The sequence below is a fragment of the Uloborus diversus genome, chromosome 9 (genome assembly GCF_026930045.1).
Source record: "Uloborus diversus isolate 005 chromosome 9, Udiv.v.3.1, whole genome shotgun sequence".
NCBI classification, from domain to species: domain Eukaryota; kingdom Metazoa; phylum Arthropoda; class Arachnida; order Araneae; family Uloboridae; genus Uloborus; species Uloborus diversus.
In genome coordinates this window covers 117759643-117782600 of record NC_072739.1, presented here as the reverse complement: position 1 = coordinate 117782600, position 22958 = coordinate 117759643, and the positions used below count along the sequence as shown (strand labels likewise).

Below are 22958 nucleotides of genomic sequence, written 5' to 3'. Positions count from 1 at the left end.
AGTACAATATGATTGGTTAAAACCTCAAAAATACGTCCAGGCATTCCCGCAATTTATATATTTTCCTGAGGAAAGCAAAGGGTATACAGTCGACTCCCGCTGCAACGCGATCCGACTTTTGCGAAATGGCTATAACGCGAGTTTTTCCAGAGCAACGAATTTTAGAGCTAAAGCAAATTTTTCGCTCTCAACTCGGAAATATTTGGAAAGGAATTGTGATGCTACGTTTCGGCTTTGTTATTGACTACTAAACACTAATTTGTGAATGTACTTTCATCCTTTCAGCATCACTCACTGCGCAAATTCCCACATACCGCACTATAAACATAGCATTTTTAGTGTGTATGTTTCACCACTCCTCATTTTTCATTTACAATGGCTATATTCTAAATATGAAAGTTGATGAAATATTGTGGCACCTAGGCACGCTGTTTCATGTAAAGTTTGAAGATGGAAACAAAAACCAAAAGTTCGCGACAATTTAAGAAAAGGTAAAGATTCTTGATAAGCTTGAACAACTAGAAAGTGAGTCGAAGATAGCACGACAATTAGGTAGATGGGTGAATCTTTCATACGTATAGTTAAAAGTCAAGAGAAGGCAATCTGTATAAGTCCAGAGGGTTCCAGAGGGGTATTACCATAGATGTAAATGTTATAAAAGCAATTGCGAAGCTACTGTATTTAAAAGTATATTAGAATGACGATCAGATTGCGCAGGATAAATCATCATCTTCAATTTTTAAGTTATAAATGTAACTTATTGTATCTACTGTATAGTACTATTGCAGTGCAGTGCTTTATTATTACTACATACTGTACGTTCCGTACTGATTTATTTTTTTATATCTCGCTCCCATTGATCATTGATTTTGTGCATCGTAACAGTATTTTATGTTGAATAATGCAACTTTTAAAAACATACGGTAAAAATTCAGCTCTTTATGTAAGAAACGGTAAGTTAACAAATGGTCAAAAATAGTTTAAAACGTGTTTAAATGTCTAAAATGATTGGGTATGTTAATAAAAAAATCATATGGCACAACACTTTTCCACAACGCGAAATTTCGACTCACGCGAGGAATCTTGGAACGCATCCCTCACGTAAGTCGGGATTCGACTGTACACTCAATACATATTATACATAAAAAAGACAAAACACAAACGCGTGCGTACATAAACACATAACACTTGTTAGTAATCTCTCATAAATGATGAGCCTGTTTCTCGGTACTATGGATATCATTTTGTACAGAGCATCATCAATGATTCAGTTTACCGTTGAAACACTGAGACTTTATAAAATTCAATGTTTTTTACAGCACAGCTTTCTATGTATAAAGCAATCGAAGTACTTCATATAGTTACAACCTGGGGTGCAGAAAAGGGGATTAACACCCATAGTTGGGGCAAACCTTACCTGGCAGCATTGTGAAAGCGACTCGGATCTTAATCACAGCATTACGACGCTGCCAGGCTAAGTTTGCCCCAACTATAGAGATCCATTGGTTTTAAGTCGCATTGGCAATATTTGTGCATAAGAGCATAAAGAGTTATTTTCAACTTCCTCTCACTAGGAGAAAGTTCTAGTGGCTACAGTAGTTCCAATTACCAACCAGGTTTCCTGCGAAGGAGTTAAAACCCCTATATTATTTGGTTTTAAGTCACATTGACAACCTTTTTGCATAAAAGCGTTTAAGGAAGTATTATCAACCGCCTCCAACTAGGATAAAATTCCGGTTGCCCCAGTAGATCCAATAAAATAATAACTAAATAAAAACTAACACATTAAGTGTAGAAAAGTGATGTCGCCTCTATAATAAGAAAGAGCGGTGAGCGAGGTTTACACAGAACTTGAGAAACTTCGGGCATAATTAACTCAGGCGTGTTTGAAAACACTTCAAAACTTTTAAAAACAATTAAAGCTTTCGATGCCAGTTAAAAAATCAAAATTATCGTCTGACGTCTGAAAATATAATCCGAAACTGAAAGATTCTACAGTGTATAAAACTGCGTCCTGAAGCGCCTGAATCATTTCAATAGCCTGAAAATTTTAATATGAAATTCAAAAATATCGTCTGATTCTTTAAAAAATAATCTATTTCTCAAAAATATTTTCCGTCTCCTGATCGTCTAGTCGTCTTCTTTGATGATTAACATCATCATCAACGACCGAAAATTTAGATTTTTTTTTCTGTCTTTTTTTTCTTCTCTCTTTATTGTCATCGTGAAAATTGCTTTTCATACTCCCATACAAACGAAAGCATATTATTTATCTAAGAGGATAAAAAAAAAACTGCGTAATGAGATTAAAAAAATATTCGAGGGATAAATAAAAACTATCACATTAAGTGAAGAAAAGTAACGTCGCCTCTATAATAAGAAAGAGCAGTGAGCGAGGTTTACACAGAACTTGAGAAACTTCGGGCATAATTATCTCAGGCCTGTTTCAAAACACTTCAAAACTATTAAAGACAATTAACACTTTCGATGCCAATTAAAAACTCAAAATTATCGTCTGACGTCTAAAAATATAATCCGAAACTGAAACATTCTCCAATGTGTAAAATTACATCCTGAAGCGCCTGAATCATTTCAATAGCCTGAAAATTTTAATATGGAATTAAAAAATATCGTATGATTCTTTAAAGAATAATCTATTTCTCAAAAATATTCTCCGTCTCCTGATCGTCTAGTCGTCTTCTTTGATGATTAACATCATCATCAACGACCGAAAATTTAGAGTTTTTTTTTTCTGTTTTTTTTTTTCTTCTCTCTTTATTGTCATCGTGAAAATTGCTTTTCATACTCCTATACAAACAAAATCACATTATTTATCTAAAAGGATTTTAAAAAAAAACTGCGTAATAAGATAGAAAAATTATTCAAAGGATAAATCAAAACTAATACACTAAGTGCAGAAAAGTGATGACGCCTCTATAATAAGAAAGAGGGGTGAGCGAGGTTTACACAGAACTTATCTCAGGCGTGTTTCAAAACACTTCAAAACTTTTAAAGACAATTAAAGCTTTCGATGCCAGTTAAAAACTCAAAATTATCGTCTGACGTCTGAAAATATAATCCGGAACTGAAAGTCTCCAATGTATAAAATTACATCCTGAAGCGCCTGAACCATTTTCATAGCATGAAAATTTTAATATGGATTTGAAAAATATCGTCTGATTCTTTAAAGAATAATCTATTTTTCTAAAATATTTTCCGTTCCCAGATCGTCTAGTCGTCTTTTTTGATCACTAACATCATCATCAACGACTGAAAATTTAGACTTTTTTTTCTGTATTTTTTTTTTCTCTCTTTATTATCATCGTGAAAATTGCTTTTCATACTCCCATACAAACGAAATCATATTATTTATCTAAGAGGATTAAAAAAAAAAACTGCGTAATGATATAAAAAAATTATTCGAAGGATAAATCAAAACTAATACACTAAGTGCAGAAAAGTGATGACGCCTCTATAATAAGAAAGAGGGGTGAGCGAGGTTTACACAGAACTTATCTCAGGCGTCTTTCAAAACACTTCAAAACTTTTAAAGACAATTAAGGTTTTCGATGCCAATAAAAAACTCAAAATTATCGTCTGACGTCTGAAAATATAACCCGAAACTGAAACATGCTCCAATGTATGAAATTACATCCTGAAGCGCTTGAATCATTTCCATAGCCTGAAAATTTTACTGTGGAATTCAAAAATATCGTTTGATTTTTTAAAGAGTAATCTATTTCTCAAAAATATTTTCCGTCGCCTGATCGTCTTCTTTGATCACTAACATCATCATCAACAACTGAAAACTTAGATTTTTTTTCTGTTTTTTCCCCCTCCTCTCTTTATTGTCATCATGAAAATTGCTTTTCATACTCTCATACAAACGAAATCATATTATTTATCTAAGAGAATAAAAAATTTTCGTAATGAGATAGAAAAATTATTCGAGGGATAAATCAAAACTAATACACTAAGTGCAGAGAAGTGATGACGCCTCTATAATAAGAAAGAGCGGTGAGCGAGGTTTACACAGAACTTGAGAAACTTCGGGCATAATTATCTCAGGCCTGTTTCAAAACACTTCAAAACTTTTAAAGACAATAAAAGCTTTCGATGCGAGCTAAAAACCGGCAGCAAATAAATCTATCTTCCATTCAAAATTCTCTCTCAAAATCAGTAAATACAGCGAAGAGCGAGCGAATTGTTTCTCAATTTCATTGCCAATGATCATCACTGGCAGCAGTCAATATTTTCTTAATCGCGAGGAGGAGAAAGGAGAGAAAAATACTTTATTCCTCTTTATGCGTTTTACGTTGATAACCGCTTTTAAAAGCCAACAGTTTTTGTTTTTATATTTTTCTCAGCCCTAATGAAGGATTGCGAGGGGAATTGGATTAAGTCAGCAATTTCGAGCATTATCGTGGCGAAGTAGGTTGGTGTTGAATTTGACTGGACAGTCTTTTATGTACCTGACAGTAGAAGAAAATAACAAGTCAATTGGGCTAAACGTATAAAATGAAACTTAAGTTGGAACAATGCAAGAAAAGGTACTGCAGCTCAAGGGTTCCGTTCATTAGTTCAACATTGATCTTAGTGACAAGTATGGTGATTATCTTATTTTGCAAACAGATCATTTAGTCGATAACTATATTGACTAATGAAATGATTTATGTTCACAAAAAAGATTTTGTTGCAAGCGTTTATTCAATTATTGACTTCCGTGAGTCTGGATTATTCAATATAGATGACAGATAACTAATACAATTAGTACATTTAGTTGGAAAATAGGTTTAGAGAAAAGAACATTTTGATTGCAAATAGTTTTTCTTTAATTCTTCAGGTATGATACTCACTGGATGAGTCTGTTTGGGTTAGAGATCCTAAATACGGAGAGATTGGACAACTTCGGCACGGCGGCCATCTTATGTCCAAAGATGACAGCTCCCCGTAGACCGTAATGAATCTTCTGCCCCAAATATCACTGTACATTGTATCGAAAAAATTAGAAGTTAGTTACGATATTATGAAATGCAATGTGCAGATCACAAATATCTGTTAGTTTTTTATCTTTATGAACAAGTTTTTGAGAAAAAAAAATTTCTTTCTAAGCGCTATGATGATACGAAATGATTGGCACCGGACTGCCAGACTTGGCGCTCACTCCGTTTGATGAAAATACAAGGAGAAGAAAAATCAGTCTATTCTTTAAAGATTTCATGTCCTATATTCCGCGGGAAAGCTAAAAATTCACACAGCACAGCATTTCGAGCTGACAACACTTGAACTAAACATGGCGGAGATCGGCGCGCCGTTGTCCAATCTCTCCGTATACAGGATCTCTAGTTTAGGTAAGTCCGTTTAGTCGGCAAGAGGGAATCATGTAGTCAACATAGTTTATGAAGTGCTAAGTTGGCAGATAGTTTCTGTGGTAAAACGCTTAGAGGAAACCCGGTTTTTACGAAATGTATATTAAAAGACGACGGTTTCTGGGTCACGAATAGTAGAGATTTATTTTGGTCAGTTATTGCAGAAACTATCCGAGTTAGTTATTGCCGAAACGACAGATAACTTCTGCGATAAGTAAGTTTGAGAAGCAAGGTCGACAGATAGCTTCTACGATAAGTAAAGTTGATAGATTCTGCGGTAAGTTAGGCCGATAGATACATTCTGCGATAGGTAAATTCGATAAGTAATGTCCAAAGAAGCTTCTGTGTTACATACGATTATATGATACAAAGTTTTTGCAATAGGTATGTTTACTTAGCTGATAGTTTCTGCGTCAAGTATGTTAGAAAAAATCCCTGCGAGCAATGTTCATTCAGTAATAATGACACATGGAATATAGTCTAAGCATCTTTTGACAACAGCTAATGGATTTGATTTTCCGTTTGAACAATAGCATATTTTTTTACAGGTAACTGTGGGATATTAATAAACAACCCTTTAATACAGACATTATTAAATCTTTCACAGTTCCAATGCTACTACTACACAAGTGTTTCAATACCATGCTTACATTTCAAATATTACGACTAAATTTACCACTTCCCTATTTTAAAAAGAAGGACCGTCATAAATAGATTCACGTAAGGCATCCTCACCAGACTTAAAAAAAAAAAAGACATTTTTCTATTTGTACTAAAAAATTAGTGAAACGATGGAATTTTCATTTATTTCTTTACAATATAGATTAGACATCACCGGAAAAGTTTTAAAACATATCATCAATATCAATATATTCAATATCATCAATATTAATATGGTAAGGGGGCTTTTAAATACTTTAACTGCGCGTTTTTTAAAAAGAGTTTTGAGCCCTTTTAATTGTTTTCTCAGTTCGATTTTTTTCCACAAAATCCTAGCATTCATAGTGCTTTAAGACGTATTCAACATTAAATGCCATTTTTTTCTTTTGTAAATATATCACATTCTGCTTAACAGAGTTTGGGATAAGTTATGTTGTATCTTGATAACATAAAATATAAATGAAGAAATAGCAGAAAACATGTTTGTTCCCTACACATCTCTATGGTTGCAAACATTTATTCATTTTCAAAAATGAGTTCACTAATAACAAAACCAATCCCTATAATTACATAAATAAGAATATTAAAACCGCATACTATTATAAATGTAACAAAAACATTCGGTAACGAATACAGACAACTAAAAAAGAGGACGAAATTTCAAAATCCTAAAAAAAAGAGAAAAAATCAAGTTTGAAACTGTTTATTAAACTAATTTTTGTTTTCACGCTAAAGCTAATGTTTACTAATGACCTTTAATATAATAGTAAAAACATGACATAAGTAGAAAAAAAACAAAATACTAAAAAAATGATCTCAAATGCTCTCGAGTTTCCATAAGAACCTGTGCTCTGAAAGAACTTGAGAGATGAAGCGAAAAACAAAGGACTCAAACCAATGCAACATATAATTTTTGATTTCACGTTGGACTCTTACCACTTTGCATTTAAAATATAGTTTTCGATGCAGTGACTTCATATTTATTTTTTTCCCTCCCTCTTAAGGCAAGGAAGATTGAGCGTGCATTAAGTCAGGGGTATAGGCAGTAATTATGTGGTATTAAAAACAAATAAACAACGCGCACAGAAAGAGAAAACGGGGAAAGAGCTTTCATTATTTTCAGACGATTTTTTATTTTGCTTTTATAAATCCTTAATCTATAGACGGGGGGAAAAGTCTTCCACTGTTATTTTCGTTTATTTTTTTCCCCCTTTCGAGGCGTTTGTGATAAAAAAAAAAAATAACTCTGTGAGTGTCAGAAGAATGTGGTGTATTAGAGGGAAATATTTTGTTTCCGATACAGAGGGAGTAGAAATGTGGAAGAGAGGGGGGGGGGAGGTCTTGAGAAGGGAAAGTTTGAAAATTAGTATCGGGAGTAATTTAAGAGCCATTAGGGGAATAGGAAAACAATATCGTTATCTAAAATCAAGCATATTATGATTTTCAATTCTCTTTGGAAAAAGTGGAAAAGAAAGATAAATTTCTTTTAAAATGTGTTTATTGATTAAAATTTTACTAAAGTAACGTAAATTAGATTGCAACATTACAATACAAAGTTATTAATCTAAATTTTGGAATATATTTAGCATTTATAAATAAAACAAATAGTTATATTCATTAAGATTATCCGAAAGAGAACATTCAAATAAGCAATACAATGCAATGTAAAACGATATTGGCATAAATTAAAATCTTTCTATAAGAATTAAGAACTAGATTTCGTTTTAAAAAGATTATATAACGAGTGCAGTCTTAAAGGAAAGTTGCTGTTTTTACTCTAATATACTGACGAAAAATATTATAGTTAAAGTTGTGATTGAGAACTTAACCAAAAATGGCAACGAAGAAACTTATGTGAAATGTGTGTGATTAATGAAAAATGAATTAACTTAGAAATTATTTTTTAGCATGAAAGAAAAAGTTGTAAGGAATTGTAATCAATAGATCAGCATCGCATATTGAAAAAAATATTGTTTTAAAGAAAAATATAACTTTATAAAAGGGCAATCGTTTCTAAAAACACTTGGAGAAATAGTTTACCTAGTCGTTCACTATTTATACAAGCAACAAATAAAAAACCCTTTAAAGCAATAAAAAGCTCTATTGAATAATGAGTTTTTTAGCAATTTATATGAAAGATGTAAAATTTTTGGTGATATAGGTCATTTTCAATAAGATAATAAAAATAAGTTACTCTTTACAAATATTTTCTCTTGTTTGTAAATATATGAAATGCGTCATAGGTAAAAAGTTTTGAAAGGTAAAATTTGTAAATAAAATAAGCAAATGAAAAATTATTTTAAAAAAATATTTATTCAGAAAGAAAGAAAGAATAGCAATAAATATGTTTTAAATAATAAAAGTGAATATTGAGGTAAAGCAAATCTTGGGCTGTGATATTACGTTTCCTAAACAATTAATTCCTGTGATATTATGTCCCCTATTATGTTTCTTAGCACCAGAGAGTTCGAAAGAAATCTTTTGTACTTAACTTTAGGAGAGTTTTAACACTGCCATTTCTTAGCCATTAGCGCGAGCTTTCTGTTTTGATACAGAATAAAATTAAAGGGTATAACAGTATAAACAAGAAATGGGAGATTTTTAATATTTCAGTAGCAATGCGAAAATTACAAGTGGGCAATCCCCCCTTCCTTGATCCCAACGGTGAGAATCAAATCGATTCAATTGACAGATTAAAATCGAAATTATTATTCATCCCCCCCCCCGAAAAAAATAGCCTTCCTTTACGAGTGCCGAGTAAACAGCCTTCTTGGAACATCCGAGTGAAACCGAAACCGGAAGTGCATAGCTGGACGTTGTACAGGTCGCACAGACGACATTTTAACCTTCTACCATTTATTGTTTATGATTTATCCAATATACATACTGTCCGCTATTTTAACGCGAAACCTTACTCGAATTTGCGCATGCGTCAGGTCTCTTCTGATTTTATCAAAACAGGGGTGATAGCAAGAAGGAAGTAATGAGCAAGCAAAAACTGATATATCGGGAAGTGCGCCTCCTTAAACCATCACTCCTTTTTCAATTGGAACCGTTCGCAGCTGCTAGTCGCAGAGTTCGAGAACAGACAGACGCGCATACGTACATACATACGTCACGACATAACTCGCAAATGTGTTTCTACGAAGTATTTCACAGGAATTTATCCGACAACCAAAATGTCTAAAAGTAATATTAATTTAGCAAAATTTTCCTTGCAGAAAAAGAGACAGAAAGTCTATCATAAGAAATACACAAAAAGCCAATTTTATACTCAAAGAAAACGCCACTGGAAGCTAATAAAAGTTTTACATCACCCATCGTCCCAAGCAAGCTACAATAAACTTCCCTAAACAACACCCATCCCGACTCCAAAGCGGCAACAAATAAATAAAAAAAATATTCTCTTTCTCTAACCGAGCATCTCTAATTTTCTCCCCTCTTTCTTCATCCCGGAGAGCTTGAAGATGAAAGAGAAAGAGCGGCATCTCCCCCACGCCTCTTCCCATCCACCGCTCTACATCTTCCCATTGGTGGCAGATGGCTTTGTTTACTTCAGGAAAACACATGGGCCCGCACTGCTCCTTTTAACCCACCTGCGTTGGGGATCAAGCATTCTCTGTGTCTGTCGCTTTCTCTCTTTTTTAATCCACCCCACCTTTTCCCACCGATGACGCATATCGCACTCTTGTATCCTGCTGAGTGGTCGCGCCCGGGCTCGATAAGGGGAATTGGAACATTTCCTAGGTACTAGAGTTGTTAGGGGGAGAATCGTTCGAAAGCAAGATGTCAAAAAGCGAAAATTTCCCTCGGATTTGATGCTCAGTTTAGAGTACTTTCCCAGGATGATGCTGAGCTCTTAACTACCGATTGATGAAGATATAGTGTTGAGGACTTTTATACTAAATATAAAAGTTGTTTTCGATCTTCTTGCTAATTGCTGATTGAACTGCTTGTTAATGAGTCATTAATGAAAGAAAATAATCATAATTTACTGTTTTTGAATTAAAAAAAAACTTAAAATCAGAAATTCGACCATTTAATAGTTAAAATCTGCAAGGCCTTTTAATACTTAAGAGAAAAGATTACGAAAACTTCTTCTGAATTGCGCAATTGCGAAAGCTCATCTTACTCAAAGTGGTTACATATTCTAGTAATTTCAAAACAAGTGCTTTAGGAACATCTTTTAGAGAGCTTTTATATTGCATTTGGCAATGAATTTATACTTTATAACGTTGCGTTCAAAGCAAAATTGAAATTAGAGAGCAACTTTGATATTAGATATACTTCACTCTGATATCTAAGTGGCTTTTTTTACTTAGTGTAGAGTTGGGAGGAATGGGACAGCTATATTTATGCAGAAATGAAATGTGAAAAATTATTTATAAATTGTCCATTAGATATAGCAGCCTTAGGCTTCTATTACATCTACTGGATAAGCAAGGAATAATATTTCGCATTTTATTTCGGCACTAGTGGTACTCGCACGGCTTTGCTCGTAGTAAAAAATTAAAATGTCTTTCGATTCGCCTGTATATTTACAAATAAATGAGTGATGAATTTGCTCGCCCACGTTATGGTAATTCATTTGGTATTGCTACAGTGGAGTTAAATCCACCAATAATGGCTTAAAATTGGAATAAAAAAAGAACAAAATCGAATTTTCGAAAAATCGCTTCGAGGTGCACATCCCCATGCTGCCAACTAATTGTTTTGCCAAATTTCATGAAAATAGCCCTAACGGCTTAGGCGCTATGCGCGTCACAAAAATCTAGACAGATATCCAGACTTGTGGCTTTATTATTAGTAAAGTTAAATGCGGGTGTTCCATTCTTTCCGCCCTCCCATCCCCTTCAACTTTCTCCAAAAAAGCAGTTAAGGCGCTTATTAAAAACCTAGCACCGAGAACATATATGTAATATCTATATGTGCATACATTCATACATACATATATATCAATAAAATAAGAAAATCAAGTGGGTACTATTTTATGCAAGATAAGTTCTTCAAGAGATTTCTTACAGATGGTTATGCTAAAGTCCATAATTAGGCTTTAAAAGCAAAAAAAAAAAAAAAAAAAATTCTGTTTCCGTTCGTTTTTGCTATTTTTTCGTTCGAATACATGAAAAGTTCTGAGTTAAAACTTTCTACAATAAGAATGTTTTTTAACTTCCAACGACGAATGAGGTTCTAATTTTAAAAACACAATTGACACATAACATTTTATTTTTGCATAGTTTATTTTAAATGAAAAGAAAAGAAGACAAATAGATATAAAGAAAATTAATTTGAATTCTGAAATTTTGAATTCAAATTATGTTTTTCGCAATCACGAACTGAGACAGGACCCTACTCATTGGAGTTATTGTTTCTAGAAACGGATCCTGCCCCCCCCCCCAAGCCTGTCTCTCCTCCTGCGCGGTTACGTGTGCATAGTTTTGTGTGTGCGTAGACCTGTGTGTATGCACGTAGGCGTGTGTGAGGGTATGTGTGTGAAGTCGTGTGTGTGTATGTGTGTAGGACATGGACGCCTCCGACCAGGAGAAGCGTGTAGCTCAAAACCGGAGCAGCCGCGCCGCGCCGCCAGCAGAGGACGGTGGGCGGTGGTGCTGCAAAGGCTTCCGGTCCAAGTTGAAAAAGGCACGAACGCCAAAAACGGTCAAATGAGAACAATAAGCAATCGTGATTGCTAAAAAATCTGTGGAATAGAAATGAAGATCTGTCTGCAGGGCCGGATTTAGGGGAGGGCAGGCGGGGCTACTGCCCCGGGGCCTCCACAACAAAGGGGCCCCCACAATACAATTTTTACAAAATATCCTAACTTTCACGGGTCAAAAATATCAGATATGTACATGTATATCAAAATATTCGGATATATATCAAAGTATCGGATATTTTCGACAATATGATGATCTTTTCGAACCCTGATTAGGGGCCTCCACTCCTTCGTTGTCCCGCGGCCTCCACACTTCTAAATCCGACCCTGTCTGTCTGCAATTTATCCAGCAGTAAATATTTAAACAAAACAGGAGATAGCACAAGGTGTTTGTTATTTACTTACAGGAATTTAAATGAAAAATAGGAATAAATAAATACTTTAAAAACAGCCTTCTGTTTTACTATAGTTGAAGTAAATACCATATCTGGAAACAACTAGGTATACTACAATCGCAGGGTTGGTTGCCCAGGGGAAAGGGATGGGGATTCATGATAGACTCATTCATCAAAACTCTTAGAAAGGGTGTTTTTAGGGGTATCTCTCTTTTGAGGTGTTTTATATTTTTGACGATGCGTCATAACTCTTGGGCTAGTGCCCCCCCCCTTCCCCCGAGATCTAAATCTGATTGAATTATTTCTATGAACTTTCATAGTATTTTGTCTCTTATTTCCTGTGTTTTAAGACCGTGTAGTTTCTCTTATTTTAAACAGTGTTATTTTATTTTGCAAGCAGATCTATTTTATTCTTATAAATCAAAATATTTTGAAAGTCCCACTGGTTTTAAAGCTTTGTTCAAAGCCCCTTCACAAGATTTGTTAAAGATTTGATTCCGGGACATTTTAACCATCTGTTGATTGGTTAGAAGTAACGCGCATAATTGAAATACCAAGCGATCTTCGAGAATTTACAAGGAACCAGTTTCGTTTGGAAATTTCTATTTATCAAAAGCTGAAACTACCTAAGTATTATCTTACAATTAGTCAATAAATATTGCCAGAGGAAGAAAAAACAGTAATAAACCTACCCACAAAAGCTTTATTGTATACTTTTCAAAATTTTATGTACTATTTATACGCACATAAATACAAGCAAATAATTGAATTCAAAGCATATCATAGAACAAATACAAAAAATCCTAATACTGAAACAAAAAAAAAAAAAAAAAGGACAATAGCATTAGAGATTCAATAAAACGCAAGCTACAGTCAGATGCAGTACCTATCGTAAATGTGGTCACTTTTACAATTGCATCGAAAGAAGATTTATTATTTACCAATACACAGGAACAGCACGAGTATCTTTTTAACGGAGAATGAGACAATATGCATTTCGGAAAATTTATTGTCAAAGCAGCATTGTTTGTCTGAGAGTTATCATCGGCATGTACATAAGCGAGCAGAAGAGAATGGTTGCATGAATTTTTATTCTTTCCTTTCCTTTGCCCATTCATGCGGTAGCAACAGCGAAGTGTAGAAGGGAAACAAATAAATAAACAACGGACGGAAAAATGAAACGCCAGTCACATGGATCACGGCAAAAAGGAAAGAATTCGCTCGTGATGACGCAACTGTTTTTTTTTTTTTTTTTTCTATTTTCTGAAGTAACTTATGAAACTTTTGTATCACTATGATTGTGGTCTTTGAACTAAACTTATTTATGGACTAAGAGCTTGCTCTAATAGAGCAACCAATTAACCCAGGCCTACCGGGATGGTGCCATAGAGAGCAAATGCGGGTCCCTTTTCAGTTTTGTCGTTCGCCCCCCCCCCCCCAAAAAATGAAAAAAGAGAAAAAAAGGGGGGAGGAGAAAAAAGAAGAAGAAAAGAGAAAATAAGAAGGAAAGAAGGAAAAAAACTGCTTACTTGAAAATAATTAACTCTATTATAAGTGCCACAGCAGTAAATACCAAAAGAATAAATTTTACTTTATTTTTGCGTTTCCACTTATTCGGAGTCCCCCCCCCCCCTTTTTTTCTCTCTTTCTTTTCCCTTCTTCCTTTTCTTTCTTTTTTGCGGCAGTGTCGCTGGGTCCCTAGTTTCCGACTAGGCTGACATGGCCTCACGTTGGGCTTGTACCGGACAAAAAGAAGGCAATTACTGAGTTTATTCCCGGAAATAAACCGGGATTTTTGGGAAGAAAATTTTAAAAATTCCCGGAAAAATTTTCAAGTAATTTAAAGAAAGGAAAACGTTGTTTATATTTTAACTTTTTTTTTACACGATTTCAAAATTTTAATGCTTTTTACTGATGTAAATGCGAATTACTTAACTCTTTAAAAAATATATGCCAAATTGACTGACTTTTTTTAATTGGTTCGCAATTAAATATTTAACTGATTGATTTCAATGCTTTTAATACTTTTATGAAAACTACTAATATGTAATTAAACATTCAAATGATTTATTTCTATATTCAGCACTCTTTAATAATAGCACTTCATTATTATTTATTTTATTATTAACTTATTTACTGATTTGTCGTTAGAGTTTTTAAGCGATAATTTCCATAACAACTAAATTTTTTATTTTTATTGACTCAACCATATTTTCTTTGCATATTTCAGTATTGAACATTACAAATACTCCTATATTATTGATTATTTATAAAAAAAAAATTAAGAAATAATGACTGTAAAAACCGTTTGAATAAATTTTTAACCACTTAACCATTTGTATTTCATAGCATCGCAAAACTGCATTAGTTTATTATTGTATTTCATCGAATATTACGATGTAGGTTAACATAATTCAATAACTTTAACAAATATTCAGGACGAAGCACAAACTTTGGAAGCATTGGGATTTTACAATCAGCTATGTACAGTGTTGCGCACTTGTTTTTTATGCAGGGGTTTCCAAACTTGTCCAATAAGGGGCAGTCTTTAAAAAATTGGAATTTTCTCACGGCATCCCATTTCATTTCCATTATATTTATGTATGTGTATATATATATAACATTGTAAATGTACGAAATCTGGAAAATGACGACAATATCCGGTGAGTAACAACATTCACGCAGCAAAGTTATCGGCGAAAGACCGAATGTTTCCAGTGATTCACCGGTGAAAGTCGACACTTTCCGATTTCGGTCTTTTAGGTAAAAAAGGTAAAATACACTGATACCATCGACACTTCGCGGCACCCTTCGTCTCTCCTTACGGCACCCCAGTGTGCCGCGGCACACTTTGGAAACTCCTGCTATAAAGTCAAAAATACAGAAAATTGATATTTTAACCTATCCAGCAGAGTTTAGCTGTGGATCGTCTATGGTTTCTTTTTGAAGTCCAAAAAATATCAATTTCCAAAAAGCATGAATTGGTGCAAAGTTTACCGACTTGGTTAATAGTTACCCTAAATAACTGGAATAGCACTAGTCAATCATGTTTTAAAATGCTGATTATGAATAATTTAGTTCTAGTTTTACAAGTAATTGCATTCACTTCAATCCAAAAAAGCAATTAAGTGCTAAAAAGACAAAATGAGGGCGAAAATTTGTTTACTCTTCGCCATTTCCCGAGACAAAACTCCGTACTCCCTAAGAATACACATTCTACTGTTTTAAGAACGTTAAAATAAAAAATGGGAATGTTTCCGTATTCAAACGAAAAGAATTGAAAAGAAAACTTAAAAACAAGCAGTTAGATACAGAAAAAGAAGTTTACTTCCTAATTATCCTCTTGCGCAGTAACAGACTTAATCTTAGATAAAAATTTATATCTTCATAATTGAAAACTAAGGGACACCGTATTTACTTGCTGCCTCAAATTCTTATGGCCCAATAATTCGAAATCAAGGTGGTCTACAGAGACTTGTTAAGGTAAAACTTTGGCCTGTATTGTTTGTTGCGAAAAGAATTTGTGTATGAATGAGTATTTTTTTTTCACGATGATTTTCCAGCTTTGGCTTGTCACAAGCCCCTAGAGAAGTTCAGCTGTTCATTGAAGTGATTAAAAATAATGACATGCGTTGAAAGAGCCTTTTTCGAACTCGTTTTATTTCTTATTGCTGATGTTTCATTTAGTTCATTGTTGTTTTTTGCCGTGTGTTTCTCTGTTTCAAAAGTTTCGGCTGCAAAAAAAAAGAAAAAAGAAAATTGGTAAAAAGGTAACATTTTATCGATTTTTCCCGAAAATGCTTAATTTTGGAATGATAAGGCTCGAGAATAATGGTAATAATAAGGAAGTAGTTCTGTACATATTGCAAAGTTTGACAACGGCTTGGTTTTGACTGGATTTGGAAAACTTCTTAGGAATATAATTTCACGATTGAGTTATAAAATTTTCTCTTCGTACAGCACTCTAGTAGAAGTACTTAATTAGCGAAGTAGGAGCCTTTTATAGTTTTGTTCATAGTGATAATAAATAGTTCGCCGAAGCGAAATTTAACTCCCCCCTTGTTTTTCCCTATCAATCTTACCTTTTGAGATATTTAGTGATTTCATGTCGGCGAAATGACGGGAGCTTGGAAAAAATGGAGAAATCAAATTTTGCGTCGGCAAAACGGCAAAAAATGTTTTCTCTTATTTAAGTCATGTGTGTCTTTTAGTTTAGTTGTTTTATTTTTTTCTTTCTTTTAACGACTAAAAATATCATATTTTTAGACAGACAAGTAAATATTACGAAAGATTTTACGATTATATGAAGATTTAATTGCCCTTTTGAGAATTACAGGGGCATTGATAAGAAATCGGTTACAGGGTTGCCAGATTTTGACACAGAAAAAAACTAAACTTCCTCTGAAAAACTGCTACAAAATACTAAAAAATACTTTGTCATCTAGAATTAAAGATGTCAGTTTCTGGCAAGTAATTAACGATTAGTTTTCATCAAATATGGAAATAAAATATGTCTAATAATATATATATTTAATTAAGCATTCCATTTTTTATTTTCGGAAAACTAGTGTCGGAGAACCGGGAGAGTGACCCATTATAGTTTTCTCTATTTTGTGAAGTTTCTCAGTGAGAGGGGGAAAGAAATTTTAGTGTCGGTGAAACAGGGGGTAAACCGAATAAAACAAGTACGTTAAAGGCTGTTATGGTATCCAAAAACTGCAATTAGAACGGTCATCAGTCTGAAAAGGCCAAAACAAAGCTACAGGTAGTAAGCCTCATATTAAATTAAACCTCTCATTTCATTTCCTTCCTTCTGTAACTACCATCAGTTGCACACAAGAAAAAGTTCCTAGCCTATATTGCAAAATTTATTATAACCAAATCTTACATAATGGGGTTGTTCCCTTCAGTCAAAAGTAGTACTTTTTGTCACTGAAATTGATAGAATAAGCTAAAAAAAAAAATTTTTTTTTAAATGTCCGATTCTTTAAACAAGGTGTGGTCTTTATGACATCACAAATGATGCACTATGGCGCATCTTTCTGCCGCATTTCCACGTTATGATAATCAAGCAGCGAATTAAAATTGCGCTCTACGTTTGCTATCAACCATATCGTTGCCAATGCACGTGAGTAAAGATGCGAATTAAATATTTTGAACCGTGAATGGCAACACTGAATGGCATTTCATCATTTGTGATGTCATCGGCAAAAGCGTTAAACGATGAAAGAGCATCGATTTAAGTTTTTTTTAAATAAGAAAGAGAAAAGAAATTATTTAAAAAATAGTCAGATTCTATGTTTTTAAGCATGCTCTTTAAGAAAAAAATAATTTTAAAATTTTGGAAACGACCACATTAATTATCTATCGTGACGTCAAAAAGCAGTGACTTGCGCAGGAAAGTAGTTGCTGATAAGAGGCGATTAACCCTCTACTTCAAATTTAAATTAAAACTAGACAATTTCTGTTTGTTTGTTTGTTGATTTAAGAGTTTATAATATCGTTAAATTTCCTTAACTTACCAAACAATGAATGCGAATGAACTTTCATATCAACCTTCAGAACCCGTATGTCATAGATCTACAAGAAAATAAAGATAACAGTAAATATAATTGCGTGTGAATTCTATCATGTCAATAATTTATTAATGACACACAAGTTAAGATACACATTTTGAAGAGGGAGTTATATAATCCAAACAAACATGAAAAGGAAAAGAAATTATAGCGGGAAGTAAAATATAATACGTAAATTTAGCATAACTCGTTTGCTTCAATTGATGCTATTAAGGGTTGGGTAATTTAATTGACCTCGATTTAAGAGAATTATCAGGAATACTGAGCCTAATAATTGTTTACAGACTTTAATGACACAATAGACAGGAATTAGAAACTGTAAGTAAAAATCAAAAGCAAAAGTTAAATTTCACAATGAGAAAACGGTGTAAAAAAACGTCAGTTTCAAATAATTTTAAAAAATAATATAATAAAAATAATACTATATAACCGAGGAATTTTATAAAATAAATAGACAAAAAGTAAAATGTATATAAATAAATTAAACTGAAATAAAAAAAAGAATTTTTTTTTTCAAAAACATTAAAAAATAAAATAAACTGCGAAATATTTTTAAATAAAATAAAAATCCAATGATATAAATCCGATGGCACAGTGACAGGACGCATCCGAATCTAAATTTCTTATTTCGGCTTAAAAAGCTAAATTACAAAATAAAAATGAGAATAAATATAATGATTAAAAAAAAAAAAGAAAAACTATACATGGGCCACTCCATGTGACGGAACGGGACATTTGAAGTTGTTTTGTCACTATATATATATATTTTTAGATACAAACGAAATAAGCTAGAAATTTTATTTTTGATACTTTTGTCATAAGAATTAAGTAGAACATTAAAAGTTACTGTTTTTAAGTAAAATAATTGAAGAATATGCAATAAAATGCCAGTGACGGAACGAGACTCGAATGTATCCCATTTCGTCACAGGCATTTTATTGCATGTGGTTCGGTTATTTTCTTAAAACTGACTAACTTTTGATATTTAACATATTTCTCATGACAAACTTAAATGTTGTCACCAAAAATAAATTTTCTAGCTTGTATTATTTGCATTTATGAAACAAAATCTAGTGACAACACTAGTCCAAATGTCCCGTTCCGACACACGGAATGACCCACATATGAAGATGACGAGTTTTGTTTCAATAACTTGCTGCGTTTGATAACAAATGTTGCAATGATACAATGAAATTATAATTTCTTTTTATTTTCAATCACATCGTTCATTTCATATGACATGATTCAAAGCACAACGAGGAAACTTAGTTTCTTAATTGAAGTGACTTTATTATTACAACGTTGTACTTTTTAAGTGTTTTTCTAAAAAATAAAAAAAAAATCTACGGTCTGATCAAATTAGGGAAAAAATAAATTCACGAATTTAAAAACATTTTCAATTCAAGAAAGAAAATACAATATTTCACATTTTAATCGAAAAACTCCTTCATTATCACTATGTGTAACAATTTGTTTCAACTAAGCGTATATTTTATATACAGTCGAGTCCCGACTTACGTGAGGGATCCGTTCCAAGACTCCTCGCGTAAATCAAAATTTCGCGTTGTAGAAAAATGTACGTATACAATTTTTTTAGAAACATACCAAATTCTTTTAGACACTGTTAAACACCCTTTAACTGATAAGATAAATAAATACCTTTGTCGGATGTCTTTTCATCCATAAGCTCATTACTTTTTGCATTGAAAAAGGCGTTACCTGTAAGGCCGAAACACGTGTCTGCTGTAATTGGTAAATTTGTGCTTTTTTTTAACGTTGTTTTTCTTACTTTACCCTTTAACTGCTTTAAAGCATTCCTCAACCATACATTACAGTTTCTTACATAAAGAGCTAAACTTTTACTATTTTTAAAAAATAAAAAAAAGTTGTTTTATTCAGCATAAAATACTGTAAGATGCACGAAATGAATGATCAATGGGACGGAAAGACATAAAATAAAACACGGGTACGCGCACAGTATGTAGTAATAATAAAAGCTGCACTATAGTAGTACTGTACAGTAGATACAGTAATAATATTCATGAGTTGAAAAATAAAGATGGTGATGATTTATGCTTCATGATCAGATCGTTATTCTTTTTAAATACATTTTTAAATAGGATTGCTTCGCCTTTTATTTTATTACGTTTTCCATTTACGCAATAGCCCCTCTCCCCGATCGCTTTAATCCACAGTACAAGATCAGCTTCCATTTTCATAATACATATTTGCTTTGCTTAGACACTACTCTGCAAGCTTTAATATTGAAACTAAGTTCTGAGCTTTTTCGGATATCTTTTTGTTTTGACTCTTAATTGTACGAATGGAAAATTCATTCGTACTTATCTTAGTGCTACCGTCGACGTTTTGTGTTTAAAAATCATATCGAGAATCGTACACTTTTTTTTTTTTTGGGCAGAAACTTTCTTTTTCTTCCCATCTTCAAACTTTAGATGAAACAGCGTACTACGGTGTCATTATATTTCATCAACTTTAATAATTAGAATGAAAAAAATAAACAAATGAAAGATGCTGAATGGTTATTTGATGCACTAACAACGCGATGTGTATACAAGTTTGGTGTGAGAACTTTCGCTGTCAGTGATGCTAAAGAGATATAATAACATTTCACGAAATCAATATTTAGTAGCCGATAACAAACCGATACTTCCTTCCAAAAAAATTCTCGTTGTCGACGAGGAACTCGCGTCAGCTCTCAAATTCGTTACTCATGAAAAATTCGCGTTATAGCCATTTCGCGTAAGTCGAATTGCGTTGTAGCGGGAGTCGACTGTATAACTTCAGTTGTTCGTCAAAAATAAATGCAATAAATGCTTGATGATCAATTAAAAGAAAATTGAGATAGTCGAAATTAAGTGATTATATTTCAGTTATGTGAAGTTTAACAATCCAAGCAGAATTGGAACATTTACATAATTCTTTTAATTCTTTTAAAAAATTTGATTTATTTATCACGAATAAAAGAAAAACGTCCTTAAGACATCTTAGTTATCAACAGTTTTGAAAGAAAACCGTAATTGGGGCAAATTTTTTTAGAATAAAAACTTTCTCAGTAAATACAGATATTATAAATTATGTGTAGTTCTCGACTTACATCAACAGCATAAATAAAAAGATTTTAAACAAGAATTATCTGTTACAGATTACTCTTACAGAATGCATTCAAATATTACACTAATTTTCATCAGTTGTATCTGGCTGCTTTTTTAAAAAAATCACCTGGTGAAATATACATTGAAGTTATGTTAAGGTAACTAAAATTATCTGACTTTTTTGTAAAAATAAATAGGAGAATGTGGAGCAAAGTGAAATTGCGGGACAAAGTGAAATGATGAACTATTTACTCTGGTTTTAGCACAAGACATTTTAACTATGTAGCAACACATGTAGTCTATTCTAGTCAGGTAAAAGGTATCTCTGCATGGTCAAAGCATAGTTAATACAAGTAAATTTTCAAAAACTGATACTCAAATTGTAATTTTTACTGCAAGTAAAAAACTATTTTTGTTATTATAAAGTGGTAAAGTTAATGCCGTTAAAATTTTAAATATTAATTGAGACTTACTTAAATTCGGTGCAATATTTATTTATTTAACATTAAGCTTATTTTTTAAAAATGTTTTGTGAAATTTGCCAAGTGCATGAGGGACAAAGTAAAATAGTTTATCATCCTTCCCGAAGACGATTCAATTTCAGAGTAGCAGGTATCTCAAGCAAGCTTTCATTTTAAGAGACCAAAGATCAACAGATAAACTAGAAATTGAAAGTTTTTAAAACTAGAAAATCGCCCCTCAGGGTATGACGGGTGAAAATTGTTTTCTACATTTGAACGAAGCCATTGCCTGTTTGGTGATACTTTGATATTTGAAATTGTAACCCTTACTCCAGTGGACTAACCCCAAACTCTAATAGGTAACGTTCATTGTTGACCATTTTTTCGTTTCTGCATTCCCCTGAAATGACAGTCTTATCAGTAAATCAGTTAAGTTGCCGGATCGAGTTCAGCCTTCTCACAATAAAGCCTTTCCCTGCATATTAAATATTACCAAAACATACAGTAAAACCTGTGAAGTTGACCACACTTGTAAGTTGACCGCTTTTTTCAGGCACGGAATTAGCCCTTATCATATAAATCAACCTCTGTAAGTTGACCACCTGCTTAAGTTGACCACTAAAGTAGTGCACCGCAAGTGGTCGACTTACACAGGTTTGACTGTATTATCAAAATATTATACCGTAGCGAGAGTTTCATTGTTGAAACACGTGCGTTACTCGATCATCGGCTATTATATAAATGAGGATGATGTTCCCCTCACTTTGACACTTTTTTTATGTTCTATTTTTGCTCCTTTCCCCATTTCATTTAGTTATTGTTATAGCATTTTCCGATTTCCATAGCGATTCCGACTATCGGAGTGCAGTATATCAGTACTGTGTGTACGCGAGAGTGTCAAAATTCTTGAAGAGGTGAAATGATACGAAAGGAATGTCGAAGATTCTTAAGTTCACACGTCCCCGTTCCACGTTTTGTGTTTTGGTCAGGAACGTCACTCATCTTTCACGAACCAATCTCAATCTCTCATCAGCAGAAATTCCGCGCGAGTTATGAGACTCAAGACCCAAAATTATAACATAGAAACTTGGGGTTGAATGTATTTAAAATCACTGTTCTCCCTTTGACGCACTATTTATGTTCCTCTGTCACATTCCATTTAGTTATTTTTACTGTATTTTCGGATTTCAGCCGCCAACAAAAACCTTAAATTTCTAATATATTTGAAGTTTTTAACCACCAAGGAGAATATTTTACATTAAGTACGGAAATGCCAAACTAAACTTCAAGAATACTACTGTACATTACGCAATTTAATGAAATTTGTTTGAATACTTGCACACTAGAGGGTGCAACTATTCAAACTGTTTTTTTTTTTCCTTACTCTGAGCCATTTTCGTTTTATATTTTTGTTCTTTCGAGTTTTAATTAGTTGTTATTGTATTTTATTGTATTTTAGGAATTCAATTCTTTCTATTTTTAGACTACTATTTTATTTAAGTATCGTTTTATATATTGTTAAAAAGCGTTTGTAGTACAGAAATATTTTACAGTAAATTTTACCAGAAATAGTTAACGAATGCAGCGCTTATCGGTACATCAAGCGTCTTATGGAGCAAAGCATAGGGTAAAAGTGGGAGAGACGCCATACTTTTAGTAAAACTTAGATAAAAAATTAAAAATGCAATATAAATCAATCCTTTATGTTTTATTTTTAAGTTACACTAT

General features: G+C 33.0%; 1 protein-coding gene across 1 annotated transcript in view; it reads right to left on the bottom strand.

Annotated features, from left to right (window-relative positions):
* The window catches only part of LOC129229808 (forkhead box protein P1-like), a 475853-nt gene that overhangs the window by 299643 nt on the left and 153252 nt on the right, over positions 1-22958 (bottom strand). The window contains 1 exon segment of the mRNA XM_054864184.1: positions 17603-17660. The gene's annotated coding sequence lies outside the window, so the exon portion shown is untranslated.